Source organism: Lepus europaeus, unplaced genomic scaffold (assembly GCF_033115175.1).
Source record: "Lepus europaeus isolate LE1 unplaced genomic scaffold, mLepTim1.pri SCAFFOLD_3_1, whole genome shotgun sequence".
NCBI classification, from domain to species: domain Eukaryota; kingdom Metazoa; phylum Chordata; class Mammalia; order Lagomorpha; family Leporidae; genus Lepus; species Lepus europaeus.
Window position 1 is genome coordinate 428,687 of NW_026909276.1, and position 17,834 is coordinate 446,520.

The 17,834-nt window shown below is 39.2% G+C and overlaps 1 pseudogene; it reads left to right on the plus strand.

The window, feature by feature from the left end:
* The first annotated feature begins 6,023 nt into the window (after positions 1–6,023).
* Positions 6,024–7,153, plus strand: LOC133755305 (NIF3-like protein 1; annotated as a pseudogene).
* Positions 7,154–17,834: the final 10,681 nt, after the last annotated feature.

The window sequence follows — 17,834 nt, forward strand, 5'->3', positions numbered from 1 at the left end:
ACAAGTAGAATTTTTTATTGTAGTTATTCTATGTCACAGCTATTGAAATTAAATGTCAGTTTTTTTTTTTTAATTTAAGGTCAACAGATTTCACATATTTCATATATACAGATTTAGGAACATAGTGATACTTCCCACCTTATCCTCTCTCCCACCCACACATTCTCTCATCCTTTCTCTCTAATTCCCTGTCTTATTTTCCCTTAAAGATCTATTCATTTTTTTATTTGAAAGGCAAAGTTACAAAGACAAAGGAAGGAAGAGACAGAGAGAGATCTTCCATCCACTGGTTTACTCCCCACATGGCTGCGATGGCTGGAGATGGGCTGGTCCAAAGCCAGGAGCCAGGAGCTTCTTCCAAGTTTCCCATGTGGTTGCAGGGGCCCAAGCCCCTGAGTGATCTGATCTTTTCCAGACACATTAGCAGGGAGCTGGATTGGAAGTGGAGCCTCTGGGACTGAAACTGGGCACAGTTCTCCCCACTACACAGTGTCAGCCCTACTTCTCTTACTTTCTACACTGATCTACTTTCAGTGGACTTTTTATTCTTAAGATCCACCCTATACTAAGTAAAGAGTACAGCACTGTTGTTCAGCAGTAGAGACAAGGGCTGTAAACAATCATAAACTCTCAAAATGTCAATTTCACTCCTATACATTCTGTTTTTTGCTGCTCTATTAGTTACCACAGATCAAGGAGAACATAAGGTATTTGTCTTTTTGGGATTGGCTTATTTCACTAAATTTAATGGTTTTCAATTGTATTCATTTTGTTGCAAAACAAAGATTTCATTATATTTTATAGCTGAGTAGTTGTTTATTATAAATACATATATAAGTATGTATATATATATATATATATCACATTTTTTTATCCAGTCATCAGTTGATGGACATCTAGGTTGAATCCATATCTTAGCTGTTGTTAATTGAGCTGCAATGAACATGAGGATACAGAAAGCTCCTTCATATGCCTATTTCTTTTTTTAAGATTTAATTTATTTGAAATACAGAGTTACAGAGAGAGGTAGAGACAGAGAGAGAGGTCTTCCACCCACTGGTTCACTCCCCAGATGACTGCAATGGCCAGAGCTGCACTGATTTGAAGCCAGGAGCCAGGAGCTTCCTCCAGGTCTCCCATGTGGTGCAGGGGCCCAAGGACTTGGGCCATCTTCCACTGCTATCCCAGGCTATAGCAGAGAGCTGGATCGGAAGAGGAACAGGCAAGACTAGAACCGGTGCCCATATGGGATGCCAGCGCTTCAGGCCAGGGCATTAACCTACTGCACCACAGTGCTGGCCCCTCATATGCCTATTTCATTTCACTTAGATTAATTCCCAGGATTAAGATTGCTGAGTCATATGGTATATCTACGTTTAAGTTTCTGAGGTGTCTCCATTCATCTTCCACAATAGCTGTACTAGTTTATTTTCCCACCAATAGTGGATTAAGATGCCTTTTCCCCACATTCTGGCCAGCACTTGTTGATTGTTGATTTCTGTATGAGAGCCACTCTGACAGGGGTGAGGTCAAACCTCATTGTGATTGTGATTTGTATTCCTCCAGTGACTAGTGATATTGAGCATTTTTCACTTGCCTGTGGTTTTTAAAATTTTCTCTTTTGATAAGTGCCTGTAGAGCAGCTCACATTGGTTGTCCAGAGAACCAGCTATATCCTGTGCCTTCTTATGCAGTCACAGAGTTTCCACAGTCTCAGCACACAGTCTCAGCACCCACTGTCAATGGGTGCAGAGGATTTGATCCACCTTGCTAGACTGTCTCATTCACAGAGAGGCAGAGACATTTCCAGAGCCTCGACAGTTTGAGCACTGGAGCCTGTGACATGTTGAGAGATTGGGGGGACCTCAGTAACATGTGGGTGCACAGACTCTAGTCAATTTGCCCAGCCAGACTCAAAGTCAATGGGAAACATGGAGTTTTCCTTCTGTTAGAATCTCTGGATCACACACATGCACAATAGTCACCAACCTAATGCTTCCTTCTCCCCATCAGTTGCAAGTTGCATGCACTCAAGCTGCTGCCACTGGTACTGTTAGAAGATGGCTTCTTGTCTCAGCCAGGTGCTGAGCACGTGCACAAGAGCTTCTGCATCTTCTGTTTCTGTCCAAAATGGTGCCCACCTTCTCTCAACTGATTATAGAGCACCATTGTTTAGTGAATGTAGTGAGAGAAACATGCCCCCCCCCCCTTGTTTTTTACTGGGTCGGCGGGTACACTTTCCCCCTCAGAGCTCCAGGCCAGACTCACATCAAAGTCTCCCTATGTCTATATCACCAGTGGTATGGGTTGCTGCAGTCTGATCTCACCTCACTCTCCAAAGCTGGTGCTTTCTCCTCCTCTTGGCTGCTGGCATCCTGTTGTGTCTGTGTTCATGCTGCATGTCTGCATCTTCCACACAGATTCATGGCATTTCTCTCCTGTAGAATTTCCACCACAGTTTTCTCTAACTCTTCCTAATAATGTACTTCCAACATTTTTTGAAACTAGTTACCACTAGTATATGTGCTTCCCTATTCCACCATCTTGGAATCATCCAACATGCATGCTTTTTATGGAATTTTAGGTATATAAAATCTGGAGATACTCTATTGAAAAATGCTAACATGGCATCCCAAGGGTATCCCTGTATTAAGAGGAACATAGTTAATATCATTTAATTATTTTTCCATTGTTCAGTTGTTAGTGACACATGATCTTTCTTTGGAATTCTGTAATTTATTTGGATAATAATTCTTAAAATTATGTTATCATTGCTAACTTTATTTTTTTTACAAAATCAGTAGCAAATGAATGTCTTCATGAAACTAAGTTGTGTTTAATCTTTACCAATTAATAAATTGTGAGTGCCCTTTCAAGAATGTCTTTCCAGCCTACAATCATGGGTAAAACACTATTCTTGCAGAGGGAGATTTATTGTTTTTGTTCTTCCAGCTTGTATATCTGTTATTCTGTATACATTTCTATCATAATCTTGTTTTGCACAGTAGAATGTAGGTACAATCCTGACCAGTTCTCTCACTACCACCTTCTTTCATTTTCTCTTTCAGGTATAGTTCTATTGACTTCTACATGTCTACATGTTTCTAAGAACAGAGTAATTAATATATCTCAGTAACTTGCTTACTTCATCATTCCTCAGTTCATTTTACATTGTGCTTTAGGACCTTTATGAAAATTTGTTAATTAAAATGGAAAGGCAAACACAACATTCATCATTAGAGAATGCACATGAACAAGATAAAGTTGGCATGGTTATAAGACAATAGAGCCATGTAAGCTGACAGCAAATTAGTATCTTGTCTTTCTCCCATCCATGTACTAACCAGGCCTGACCCATCTTAGTTTCCAAGATCAGATGAGATTGGGGGTGGGAGGTTCAGGGTGGTATGGCTTTAGACAGTCTCTTGTCTTTCTGATGCTATAGCAAAAAGACATATTTGTTACATTTCAAATTAAAAATTAAGAGGAAATTTGCTAAATACCTATGAGATGTATTCTGAAACAGAACATTTATGAGTCATAAAGATGATGTTGTGCATAGTGTTTTAGTTCAAGGCTGGAAATAAACACTCAATATGCTGCAGAGCCAAGAATTATCTAGTGTTAAAACATAAACAGGGGTCAGTGCAATGGCTTAGTTGGTTAATCCTCTGCCTGTGGTGCCAGTATCTCATATGGGCACTAGAACCCATATGGGTTCTAGTCCTAGTTTCTCCTCTTCCAGTCCAGCTTTCTGCTGTGGCCCAGGAAGGCAGTGGAGGATGGCCCAAGTGCTTGGGTCCCTGCACCTGCATGGGAGACCAGGAGGAATCAACTGGCTCCTGGCTTCAGATCAGCACAGTGCCATCCGTAGCTGCCATTTGGGGGCTGAACCAACAAACAGAAGGAAGACCTCTCTCTGTCTAACTCTACCTGTCAAATTAAATAGGTTATTTAGGTTATTTTGGAATTGCTAAAACAGTATGATCTTTGAGAGCTTTTTGGAGCCTGTACTTATATATAGATAAGACCAGGAGTGTGTGGAGGACAGAATCTATTGTGTGGCCTTAAATAATTCTCCATGCATTTCTCTAAGTCTATTAATGTAGGTTGTGCAGACACTTTTTAATGTTATATTTTCAGGCAAATCATTCTATTATACATTTGAATTTTAACCTACTCAAATTAGTCTTAATTGAAGCCCTGAAACACTTACCAGTAACATAAATTATAGTCAGAGCCAAAGGCTATTCTCTAATCATTGTATTAATTGAATCTTTTGTCATGTCTAAAAAATATTTTTATCTTCAAGAGAAAGGGAGCTAGGCAGAATGAGACATAAAGGTAGAGAGAGCACTTTTTTGCATTAGTGCATTCCTCAAGACCCACAGCAGCCAGACCTGGGCCAAGACTGAATACAAGAGCCAGAAATGTAGTCCCAGTCTCTCAGAGGTATGATAGAAGCCTAATTAATTGATTCTGGAAGTCACATCCAGGCACTCTAAAGTAGAACCAGGATTTCTTAATGGGCATCATAAGCCAGCATCATAGGCTAATCCTTCAGCCTGCGGCACCAGTACTCTGGATTCTAGTCCTGGTTGGGGTGCCAGCTCTGTCCCAGTTGCTCCTCTTCCAGTCCAGCTCTCTGCTGTGGCCCGGGAAGGCAGTGGATGATGGCTCAAGTGCTTGGGCCCCTGCACCCACATGGGCGACCAGGAGGAAGCACCTAGCTCCTGGCTTCAGATTGGCACAGTGTGACGGCCATAGTGGCCATTTGGGGGTGAACCAATGGGAGGAAGACCTTTCTCTCTGTCTCTCTCCCTCGCTGTCTAACTCTGCCTGTCAAAAAAAAATAGGCATCATAACAACTACACTAAATGCATAATGCCCATTTAAATGTTTTTCTTTGTCATATTTGAAAGTACTATATATGATTTTCCCCTGGTAATTCCTCTCTGTTTCTATCAGAACTCCACTGATGGTTTCTTGTATTTTCCTCCTGAAACCATCTGCATTCTCCTTAACATTACCCATCTAGGTATTCCCTCTAATCTCCCATTCATCCCAATCTCTGATTCTGCCTGACTGATTTTGCCATCTGTAATCAGACACTTCTCTTTCCAGTATGAACATCTTCCATGACCTTTAGACTATAGTTCCTTCTCCATCTTGAATGCTTCTTTGCAGCTGTTCAAATAATACCTCACATTTGATGAATCTCAAACGAAACCTGCAGCATTCGTTCTTTTTCATTTGTATATGGTATTAGTACAAGCCAGCCATGTCTTAAATCAACATAATGGGGTTTTTGTTGGACTCCTCATTTTCTATCAGGTCTAATTTCAGATCTTTCTGTTTCTTTGCCTTTAAATTTGTAAACTCATTTTTTTCATTACTTGATTTTATTTTTACACTAGGTGGACAGAAAGCAATCCTCCTTAATAAAGTTGACAATTAGCTTCACTCAGAACAATTTTAGCAATGCATGCTAAAAAATTCGTCTTACAAACTGTTCTGCAATCCAAATATACAACAACTTCAAAAAACGATGTTTAGAAAACAAAAGCCAATGTAAAAAGACAGATTAAAGGCTATGGAGATGCCGGCGCTGCGGCTCACTAGGCTAATCCTCCACCTTGCGGCGCCGGCACACCGGGTTCTAGTCCCGGTCGGGGCACCGGATTCTGTCCCGGTTGCCCCTCTTCCAGGCCAGCTCTCTGCTGTGGCCAGGGAGTGCAGTGGAGGATGGCCCAAGTCCTTGGGCCCTGCACCCCATGGGACACCAGGATAAGCACCTGGCTCCTGCCATCGGATCAGTGTGGTGCGCCGGCTGCAGCACGCCTACCGCGGCGGCCATTGGAGGGTGAACCAATGGCAAGAGGAAGACCTTTCTCTCTGTCTCTCTCTCACTGTCCACTCTGCCTGTCAAAAATAAATAAATAAATAAATAAATAAATAAATAAAATTTTAAAAAGGCTATGGAGATGTACCTGGACTCAAATTGAGTTTTGCCCAATTGCTGTATGTTGTCATCTTGCTTATGCCTGGTCCCCATGACAGTCTGGTTTATGTAATCTCTGAACTGCAATTCTTCCTGTTCCTTCATGGGTCTGAAGACTCTCATTTCCTCATTGAATGACTTTGCATCCCTGTCTTCTGCTGAGAGTTGGGACAATATTGGATTGCTGGTGGAACCAAGCCCACCACAAACTATAAATACATTCTTCCTGACCAATGACTTGACTGAGAAGGTGATGGAGGAGGCTCTGCATAAGAAGGCAGATCTCATCTTTTCCTACCTTCCACCTATTTTCCTACACATAAAACATATTACCTGGATGTCCTGAAAGGAGCACCTGGTGTTCTGGGCTTTGGAGAACAGAGTTGGCATCTACTCTCTTCACACAGCCTATGATGCTGCACCCCAGGGATTGAAAAAGTGGTTTTCCAAAGGGCTTAGAGCCTGCACATCCAGGCATACATATCCTTCCAAAACTCATGGCTATCCTATAGAGGGTACTACTGAGTACAAGTCAACATTAAGCATACCCAAGATATGGATAAAGTTGTGTCTGCAGTGAGAGAAGTTGAAGGTGTTCCTGTCACTTCTTTTTCTGCTAGGATTGATGAAGAGAAAAATAAGGATCAGCCTGAATTGTACTGAGAAGACTTTGATACAGGTGGTGGCTCAGCTCTCTCAAAACAGATAACTTTACCAGAGAACTGAAATTCTGTCACTGCAGAAGCCTTTGCTCTACATACTGGAATGGGTCAATCATGCACCCTGGATGAATCTGTTGCCCTGGCAACCATGATTGAGCAAATCAAAAGACACCTCAAACTAACTCATATTTACTTAGCTCTTGGGGTACGAAGGACCTTAGCATCATGAGTCAAAGCTGTGGCCCCATGTGCTGGTTCTAGGAGCAGTATCCTGCAGGTTGTGGAAGAAGACCTGTACCTCACAGGTGGAATGTCCCATTATGATAGTCTGGATGCTACTTCCTAAGGAATAAATGCCATCCTCTGTGAACACAGTAACACTGAATGATGCTTTCCTTTTGACCTTTGTGATATTCTGGGTGCCCACTTGGAGAATAAGATTAATATTATCCTGTCAGAGATGGACAGGGATCTTCTTTGTGTGGTATAAGGCATACAGAAACATCAAGCTGATACAACCTACAGATTGCATCTCCACTCATGTGGATGTGTAACATAAGTCAGTGGAGTCGATATATCATTCTGGAAGAGTATCTTAAGATGCATGAGGATGCTTCAAAAAGTTCATGGACATGTTTATTTTGAGAAAACTGCATACATTAAAAAATTCACAAAATAAATAACTTTTAACTCCATTTTCTGCAAACCTTTTGAACTGCCCTTATATTATCTTTTCTAGTTTATCTGGTTCAACAAATGTTTTATTGTTCATAAGGAAATAACTGAACTACCATAATGAAAAACAAATATTAAGAAAGATCAACTAAAATCAGTTGACTAAAGATTCTTGGGAAGTAACCAAGTAATTCTCTCCTTAGTTTAATTATAGTTGGGATATGTTAACGTAGATGTCTCTGCCATTGGTTAGTTTTAAAATGTCCTTTAAAACTTGGAATTGAACACCTATTTTTAGGCAGTAGCCAGTTTGGGATGATATGGTCTGTCTCTGTGTCCATGTTCTGTAGATCCACCTAAATTCCAGTCTTTCACCTCAGTTTTAGAATCAACATGAGATTTATTAGGAGGAATTTTTTTATTAAACTTTTATTTAATGAATATAAATTTCCAAAGTATAGCTTGTGGGTTACAATGGCTTCCCCCCTCCCATAACTTCCCTCCCGCCCGCAACCCTCCCCCCTCCCGCTCCCTTTCCCCTTCCATTCATGTAAAGATTCATTTTCAATTCTCTTTGTATACAGAAGATCAATTTAGTATATATTAGGTAAAGGTTTCAACATTTTGCCCATATAGCAACATCGAGTGAAAAAACTACCATTGGATTACTAATTATAGCATTAAATAGCAATGTACAGCACATTAAAGACAGAGATCCTACATAATTTTTTTTTCAAAATAATTAATTTTCTATGCCATTTCCATTTTAACACCAGGTTGTTTTTTTTTTTCATTTCCAATTCTCTTTATATACAGAAGATCACTTCAGTATATAATTAGCAAAGACCTCATCAGTCTGCGCCCACACAGAAACGCAAAGTATAAAAATACTGTTTCAGTACCAGTCATAGCATCACTTGGCTTTAGACGACACATTAGGGACAGATCCCGCATGGGGTGTAAGTACACAGTGACTCCTGTTGCTGACTTAACAATTTGACACTCCTGTTCATGGCGTCAGTAATCTCCCTAGGCTCTAGTCATGAGTTGCCAGGGCTATGGAAGCCTTTAGAGTTCGCTGACTTTGGTCTTATTCCGATAGGGTCATAGTCAAAGTGGAGGTTCTCTCCTCCCTTCGGAGAAGGGTATCTCCTTCTTTGATGGCCCCATTCTTTCCACTGGGATCTCACTCACAGAGATCATTCATTTAGGTCTTTTTTTTTATTAGGAGGAATTTTTAAAAATATGATTGGTATTCATATTACTATGTCTTTATTGCTTTTCATTTTATAAAAATAAACCAAATTATAACATTAGTCCAGACGAAAAGCCCTTCACTCAGCCCAACTTCCAAAGTGACCACTGCAGCTGAGGGGATGGTCAAGTAGGGTCAGCAACATTGCAGGCAGAACTGTAAATTTCTTGTTAGAGATGCCCCCTGCCTTTACCTGGCCAGCTCTCCTCCCAGGCCAGCCAAGTAATGAAAGTCAACAGAATGCCTTCCCCTAGGAGGTTCACACCTCCCTTAGGATATACCCCAGGTGAAGAGATAGATAGGTCTGAGCCTCTTAACTTACAAGGCCTAAAGCCCACCAGATTATTATCAAGCCCCTTCTATCAGGTTCTATTTGCCTCTCAATCAGAAAACTTAATTGTAGCTTAGACAACACCTTTCTTAGCTCCTCTAATAATGACTCTGTCCTTTGTTCTAGACCCTGTCTAGTACACTTGGGCCTCATTCCTTTGTAATCATAACCTCTACTCTACCACCAATGGCTCTACTCCCAACCTATGTGTACTGATGGTCCTCTTCCCCACTTAATGCTGTATAATTGTTCAGACCTGGTAAATGCCACTCTTAGGATCATTGGTTACTATCCTCACCCTGTCTTTTATGACCTTGTCTAAATATGATCAGAGTCGGGGAACTTGGAAGGCTTCCATAGCCTTGGCAACTCATGACGACAGCCTAGGGTGGTTACTGGTGCCATAAACTAGAGTGTCAATTTGTTGGGTCAACAACAGGATCCACTGTGCACTTGCTCCTGATGTGGGATCTCTGTCCTTAATGTACTGTACATTTTGATTTAATGCTATAACTAGTACTCAAACAGTATGTTTCACTTTGTGTTTCTATGTGGGTGCAAACTGTTGAAATCTTTACTTAATGTATACTAAATTGATCTTCTGTATATAAAGAGAATTGAAAATTAATTTTAATGTGAATGGAAGGGGAGAGGGAGCGGGAGAGGGGAGGGTTGTGGGTGGGAGGGAAATTATGGGAAGGGGAAGCCATTGTAATCCATAAGCTGTATACTGGAAATTTATATTCATTAAATAAAAGTTAAAAAAAAACATTAGTCCAAGCCCTAATCCTTACCTTGGCCCTAGCCCTAGCCTTAGTCTTAGTCCTAGCCCTAACCCTAAACCTAATCCTAGATCTAAACCAATTCTGAAGCCTAATACTAGGTCTATCCCTAGACAAAGCATTAACCCTAAACTTGGCCCTCATCTTAACCATAACCTTACCTTAATTCTATACTTAGCCAAAATCCTAACTGTATCCTAACATGGTGCTTTAACCCAATCTAAACTCTAATCCTATCCCTAAAGTTAGCCTTAATAACTCAAGCATTAACCTTAATCCTAATATGAGCCCCACCTCTAACCCTGACACTAATACCAAAACTTAAACCTAACCCTGCCTTAACCCTAACCCTAACCCTGGCCTAAAACCTATCCATAGTCCTAACTTTAACTATCACACTAGCTCTAACCATAGTCCTAACTCTGGCTCTAACTCTAAAATTTACCATAGAACTAAATATAACCCTAATCTTAAACTAATTTTAAATCTCACCCCAACACTAATCCTATCTTTCTTCTTTGGCCTAACCATAAAACAAACTAGCATTCAGTGTGAACTTAAACATAGTCCTGAAGCTAACTTTAATGCTATATCTAACACTAGCCTTAAACTAACCATCATGCTAACCAAAGACTAAGCCTCATCCTAGTGATGATGACCCTAACTTCAACTACAACTTTATATTATATATAACCAGAGCTCTCTCTATATATTATATATAGATATATAACCATATACATTTATAACCATATATATATAGTATATATTATATATATAATGTATATAAAACCACAGCTCTAACTCTATCCCTAGCCCTACACCTAAACTTATCCCTAATCCTAGCTCTATCCCTAGGCCTAACAATAGTCAACCCTATCTATAACTGTAATCACAAATCTAATCCTAAATATAACACTAGTCCTAGACCTAATCCTTATTCTAACCCTAAAGCTAAACATAACTCTATGTCTAGCCCTAACCCTAAGCCTAGCCCTAACCATAACCCTAACAATGGCTTTTAATCTAACCCAGACCTAAGCCTAAACTTAACAGAACCCTAATCCTAAAACTAGCCCTGACTCTTGCCATAAGCCTAATACTAGCACCGACACTAAACATAAACCTAGCTCTAAATCTTACCCTAACGCCAACCCTAACAATAGCCTTAATAATAACGTTCATTCTAAACCTTAACACCAGTCCTAACTCTCATCCTAGTCCTAATAATAACCCTAATACTTATCCTATATCTAGCCCTACACTTACTTCTAACCCTAAATGACAGAATTTGCATTCACATGAACTGTGAGGATTTATATACACTTGAGTAACTGAAATGGTCAGAGAAACAGAAAGAGAGCCCAAGCCCTTTTGTGTTTGAATGGTGCCATCATTAGTCACCAATTCTGAAAACACCCCATTTTCAAGCAAATTGTTGTTAAAGTTCTAGGTGTCACTGTGGTGATACATATGGGGAGGCTTGTGGTTTAGGATGAGGAAAAACTGCAACTTGGCAAAAAAAATTCAGAAAACATCAGTTATTGAAGACATAGAATGGCCGGCGCCGTGGTTTAATAGGCTAATCCTCTGCCTTGCGGCGCCGGCACACCGGGTTCTAGTCCTGGTCGGGGCACCAGATTCTATCCCGGTTGCCCCTCTTCCAGGCCAGCTCTCTGCTATGGCCCGGGAAGGCAGTGGAGGATGGCCCAAGTGCTTGGGCCCTGCACCCACATGGGAGACAAGGAGAAGCATCTGGCTCCTGGCTTTGGATCAGCGCAGCGCGCCGGCCACAGCAGCCATTGGAGGGTGAACCAATGGCAAAAAGGAAGACCTTTCTCTCTGTCTCTCTCAGTCTCACTATCCACTCTGCCTGTCAAAAAAAAAAAGACTAATAGAGACTTTATGAGTAACTGCAATGGATTGGCCCTCTAGTCCTAGTATAAAATTTGTAACAGGAGGAAAGCAAACAAAATGCTGAAAATGTATCATTTGAAACATAGTAAGTGAAAAAATAAATATAGAAGGCAGATCAAATGAATTTTATTGTCTACAGATAAAAAAAAATGAGCTGAATGCCAACAGTGGCTGTGTTCTATGATGAAAGATAATATCTGAGTAGTACTTGTGGAAATAAACTGCATCCTCTCAGGAAGGCCTGGAAAAGTGATGCTCACAGTCAAGCATTTAGATGTAATGGGTAAAACACTCCACAGAAAAAGAAAACCTTGAATTTGATCCCAAGTCCAGCTCTAAATAACTCTTCAAACCACAAAAGAGAAAACAGGCATTTTGCGTTTTTCCCCATCAGAATAGCAGCAAAATATGCAGTCATGGGAACAGAGAGGAAAGGGACTGAGAAACAGTGAGCAAACCTAAATCTGTTTGTGATTTAATGGTGCTGTGATTTTGCACCTGTTCTCAAAACTGCCCATTTTAAAATAACTTTATCTTTTTATCTTCTTGTGGTGCATTGGCTTTGGGAAGTGGGTTGGCATGGGGACACAGTCACCTTGTGGGCTGCCTTAGATGCTAGAACTGAAGGCATCAAGATCGGCAATGGGGTCCAGCTCTGAGATTAGACCCGAGAACCCTGGGGCTGGCTGAGGTATCTCAGCTTCCAAGCAGGTCCTGGAGGCTGGGGGTGCCTCGTCTTGCCAGGCTCTGCTAGATTTCCCCAGGTGCCAAAGTCTGTGCTGTAGGACAGGGTGCTGATGCTTCCTTGCCCCCATTCCTGGCCTTCTCCTACCACTTGCCTCATAGCAAGTAGCGCTGGTTTCTTTAGTGAATTCACTATTGTGTACATGGCGGTTTAATTTTCTGACTTTGTGTTGACTCTGAAACCAGATGCTGTGGAATTATATGGACTTATTATATTTATCCAGAGTAACTGAAATGCTGTTTGTAAAAATTCACCTGAGTATTTATTTTAAATACATAATTCAAGGTTTAGATGGTTACATTTTTAGATGCTTAATTTTGGTAGCAACCACAATATTTTGACAAAACTATTTGTAGAAATTTCTTTCAACCATGAATTCATATAATATAAAATGTGTGTTGTGTTGATGTTATCATTTTCTGCTGACACTGTAAGTTCATGAAAACTGAGGAACTCAATAGCAAAACCTGCCCAATTCAGTAAGAGGTGGAGCTCACTTGTGCTTTTCATTCCTTCCCAGCAGATGTCTCCCAGACTTGTTTCCATTAAGTAAAAGATTCTTTTTTGCTATGTTTTATGTTTTCAGGTGGGAATGCTGCTTTCATTTTATAACCATAATGCTCTTCACAAGTGCCAGTAATGGGAGGATTGAATAAATGCTGAGATCCCTTTCAATGCCAGCTCAGTAAAGTAGAATAAACAGGAAATCAGATGTCATTTAAGGGATTTTTTTCCCAAATGTACAAGGTATTATATATATAATATATGTTATTATATTTATACAATTATATATTATATTCATTTGTTATTAATATATTATATAATATTTATTTTATTATATATATACATATATATATATAATAAAAGAACAAGCACTTGCCAAAAACAAATACAGTGCCAATCTTAAGTGATTTGGAGTGCTAGTTTATTGTGTTTTATAACTCAGCATATCAATTATATTCTTTTGTATGCATCAATATTACATAAGAATGTAAAATAGTCTTTACAAAAGAGAAGTAAATATAAGAAAAGTAAATATTACTAATATGTAGCAGTACATATTTATTATTTGCAAATGGTTCAAAGATTACAAGGCCCATTTTTTATGATTAAACTTTTATTTAATGAATATAAATTTCCAAAGTACAGCTTATGGGTTATAATGGCTTCCCCCCTCCCAAAACTTCCCTCCCACCCACAACCCTCCCCTTTCCTGCTCCCTCTCCCCTTCCAATCACATCAAGATTCATTTTCAATTCTCTTTATAAACAGAAGATCAGTTTAGTATATATTAGGTAAAGATTTCAACAGTTTGCCCCCATATAGCAACACAAAGTGAAAAAAAATACTGTTGGAGTACTAGTTATAGCATTAAATAAGAGTGTACAGCACATTAAAGACTGAGATCCTACATGATATTTTTTAAAAATTAATTAATTTTCTATGCCATTTCCAATTTAACACCAGGTTTTTTTTTTTCATTTCCATTTATCTTTATATACAGAAGCTTGATTCAGTATATAATTAGTAAAGATCTCATCAGTTTGTACCCACGCAGAAACACAAAGTGTAGAAATACTGTTTCAGTACTAGTTATAGCATCACTGCACATTAGACAACATATTAAGGACAGATCCCACATGGGATGTAAGTACACAGTGACTTCTGTTGCTGACTTAACAATTTGACACTCCTGTTCATGGCGTCAGTAATCTCCCTAGGCTCTAGTCATGAGTTGCCAGGGCTATGGAAACCTTCAGAGTGGGCTGACTTTGATCTTATTCCGATAGGGTCATAGTCAAAGTGGAAGTTCTCTCCTCCCTTCAGAGAAAGGTACCTCCTTCTTTGATTACAAGGCCCATTATTAATAAGATAACAATACATGTGAATTATGACTTAGCAACATAGAGTGTAAAGGAAGTTACATATTTATATTAAAAATACACGTGCAAATACATACCAGTCTCTCTCAAGTGCTCACCATACACTGCTTCAGAAGCAGGAGGCATGAAGCTGTAGCAGTTTGAGTATACACAACATACTGAAATCTCTCAAGCATAAAAACTGTACCTAAATTGCCATAATATTTTCTTTCTTCAAGTGTTTGGGTCTGAACTCAAAGAAAATAATGAACACCAATGATTTTCATTCTATGAAAATATAAACAGTTTAACAGTTGTAAAAATCTTGAAGAATATGGAGTTTATGAGAATGAGAAATGCATTTCATAAAAAAGGCCATAGTGGATCTATTTCTTTGGGGCTGTATATTTTTTAATTTAAGATCTCTGTCTCTTTTTCTTCCCCCTCCCTCTTTGTAACTCTGCCTTTCGATTAAGTAAACCAATCTTTAAAAACAGTGCTGTACACTCTTATTTAATGCTATAACTAGTACTCCAACAGTATTTTTTTTTCACTTTGTGTTGCTATATGGGGGCATATAAGCTGTACTTTGGAAATTTATATTCATTAAATAAAAGTTTAATAAAAAAAAACAGATGGACAGATGTGGCTGCACATACCCAAAAGAATAGATACACAGAGGGAGAATGTTGGATACATGTAGTCTCCAAGTGCAGGATTAGAATGATACTGAACAATCAGTGGTAGGATGACAGCTGCACTGCAGTTATTTTCAGATCAGTGGCAACCCTCAATTCCACAATCCAACTTGCAAAAGTTGGAATTTAGAATTCTCTTTTCCCACTCAAGGATTACCTGAGCCACACATACTGAAAAGGAACTAAGAAGGAGGATCTTCAAGCACATATAGTCATCATTCAATTTCAAAGTCAGAGCTTCAAATGCTAAGGTTAGTCTGAAAGATACCAGGCCCTTTTAGCTTCTTAGGGAACACACACTATATTTTTATTTTTTAAGAAATCTTTTATTTAATAAATATAAATTTCATAGGTACAACTTTTGGAATATAGCAATTCTTCCTCCCATACCCACCCTCCCAACCCCGGGTCATCCTACCTCCTACTGCCTCTCCTATCCCATTCATCGTTAAGATTAATTTTTAATTATCTTTATATACAAAAGATCAACTCTATACTAAGTAAAGATTTTAACAGTTTGCACCCACACAGACACACAAAGCACAAAGTAATGTTTGAAGACAAGTTTTACTATTAATTCTCATAGTACAATTCATTAAGAACAGAGGTTCTACATGTGGAGCAAGTGCACAGTGACTCCTGTTGTTGATTGAACAATTGTAACTCTTTTTTTTAACTTTTATTTAATGAATATAAATTTTCAAAGTGCAGCTTATGGACTACAATGGCTTCCAATCCCCCCATAGCTTCCCCCCCACCCACAACCCTCCCCTTTCCCGCTTCCTCTCCCCTTCCATTCACATCAAGATTCATTTTCAACTCTCATTATATACAGAAGATCAGTTTAGCATATATTAAGTAAAGATTTCAACAGTTTGCAATCACATAGAAACACACAGAGAAAAATACTGTTTGAGTACTAGTTATAGCATTAAATCACAATGTACAGCAGATTAGGAAGAGATCCGACATGAGGAGTAAGTGCACAGTGACTCCTGTTGTTGACTTAACAAATTGACACTTTTGTTTATGGCATCAGTAATCACCCTAGGCTCTTATCACGAGTTGTCAAGGCTATGGAAGCCTTTTGAGTTCACCAACTCTGATCATATTTAGACAAGGTCATAGGCAAAGTGAAAGTTCTGTCCTCCCTTCACAGAAAGGTACCTCCTTCCTTGATGACCTGTTCTTTCCACTATGCTCTCACTCGCAGAGATTTTTCATTTAGGTCATTTTTTTTTTTGCCAGAGTGTCTTGGCTTTCCATGCCTGAAATACTCTCATGGGCTTTTTAGCCAGATCTGCATGCCTTAAGGGCTGATTCTGAGGCCAGAGTGCTGTTTAGGACATCTGCCACTCTATGAGTCTGCTGTGTATCTCGCTTCCCATGTTGGATCGTTCCCTCCCTTTTTTATTCTATCCATTACTATTTGCAGCCACTAGTCTTGTTTATGTGATCCCTTTGGCTCTTAGTCCTATCATTATGATCAATTGTGAACAGAAATTGATCACTTGGACTAGTGAGATGGCATTGGTGCATGCCACCTTGAAGGGATTGAATTGGAATCCCCTGGTATGTTTGTAACTCTACGGTTTGGGGCAAGTCAGCTTGAGCATGTCCCAAATTGCACATCTCTTCCCTCTCTTATTCCCACTCTTATATTTAACAGTGATCACTTTTCAGTTAAGTTTCAACACTTAATAATAACTGTGTATTGATTACAGTATTCAACCAAAAGTACTAAGTAGAACAAACAAAAATACTAAGAGGGATAACGTATTAAATTGTTCATCAACAGTCAGTACAAGGGCTGATCAAGTCACTGTTTCTCAAAGTGTTCATTTCACTTTAACAGGTTTCCTTTTTGGTGCTTGATTAGTTGTCACTGATCAGGGAGAACATATGATATTTGTCCTTTGGGACTGGCTTATTTCACTCAGCATAATGCATTCCAAATTCCTAACAGGGAACATTTTTCAGTTAAAATTTAAACACCTAAGAATAATTGTGTGTTTATTACAAAGTTCAACCACTAGTACTAGAACAAAAAAATACTAAAATGGGTAAAGTATTACATTGTACATCAACAGTCAGGACAAGAGCTGATCAAGTCAGTGTTTCTCATAGTGTCCATTTCATTTCAACAGGTTTCCCCTTTGGTGCTCAGTTAGTTATCGCTGATCAGGGAAAACATATGATATTTGTCCCTTTGGGACTGGCTTAATTCACTCAGCATGATGTTTTCCAGATTCCTCCATCATGTTGCAAATGACTGGGTTTCATTTTTTTTGACTGATGTATAGTATTCTATAGAGTACATGTACCATAATTTCTTTATCCAGTCTACTGTTGATGGGCATTTGGGTTGGTTCCAGGTCTTAACTATTGTGAATTGAGCTGCAAGAAACATTAATGTGCAGACCCCTTTTTTGTTTTCCAATTAATTGCCTTTGGGTAAATTTCAAGAAGTGGTATGTCTGGGTTGTATGGTAGGGTTATGTTCAGGTTTCTGAGGAATCTCCAGATTGACTTCCATAATGGCTTAACCAGTTTGCATTCCCACCATCAGTGGGTTAGTGTCCCTTTTCACCACATCCTCTCCAGCATCTGTTGTGGGTAGTTTTCTGAATGTGTGCCATTCTCAATGGGGTGAGGTGGAACCTCATTGTGGTTTTGATTTGCATTTCCCTGATTGCTAGTGATCTTGAACATTTTTTCATGTATCTGTTGGCCATTTGGATTTCCTCTTTTGAAAAATGTCTATTGAGGTCCTTGGCCCATCTCTTAAGTGGGTTGTTTGTTTTGATGTTGTGGAATTTATTGATTTCTTTATAGATTCTGGTTATCAACCCTTTATCTGTAGCATAATTTGCAAATATTTTTTCCCATTCTGTCGGTTGCCTCTTCAC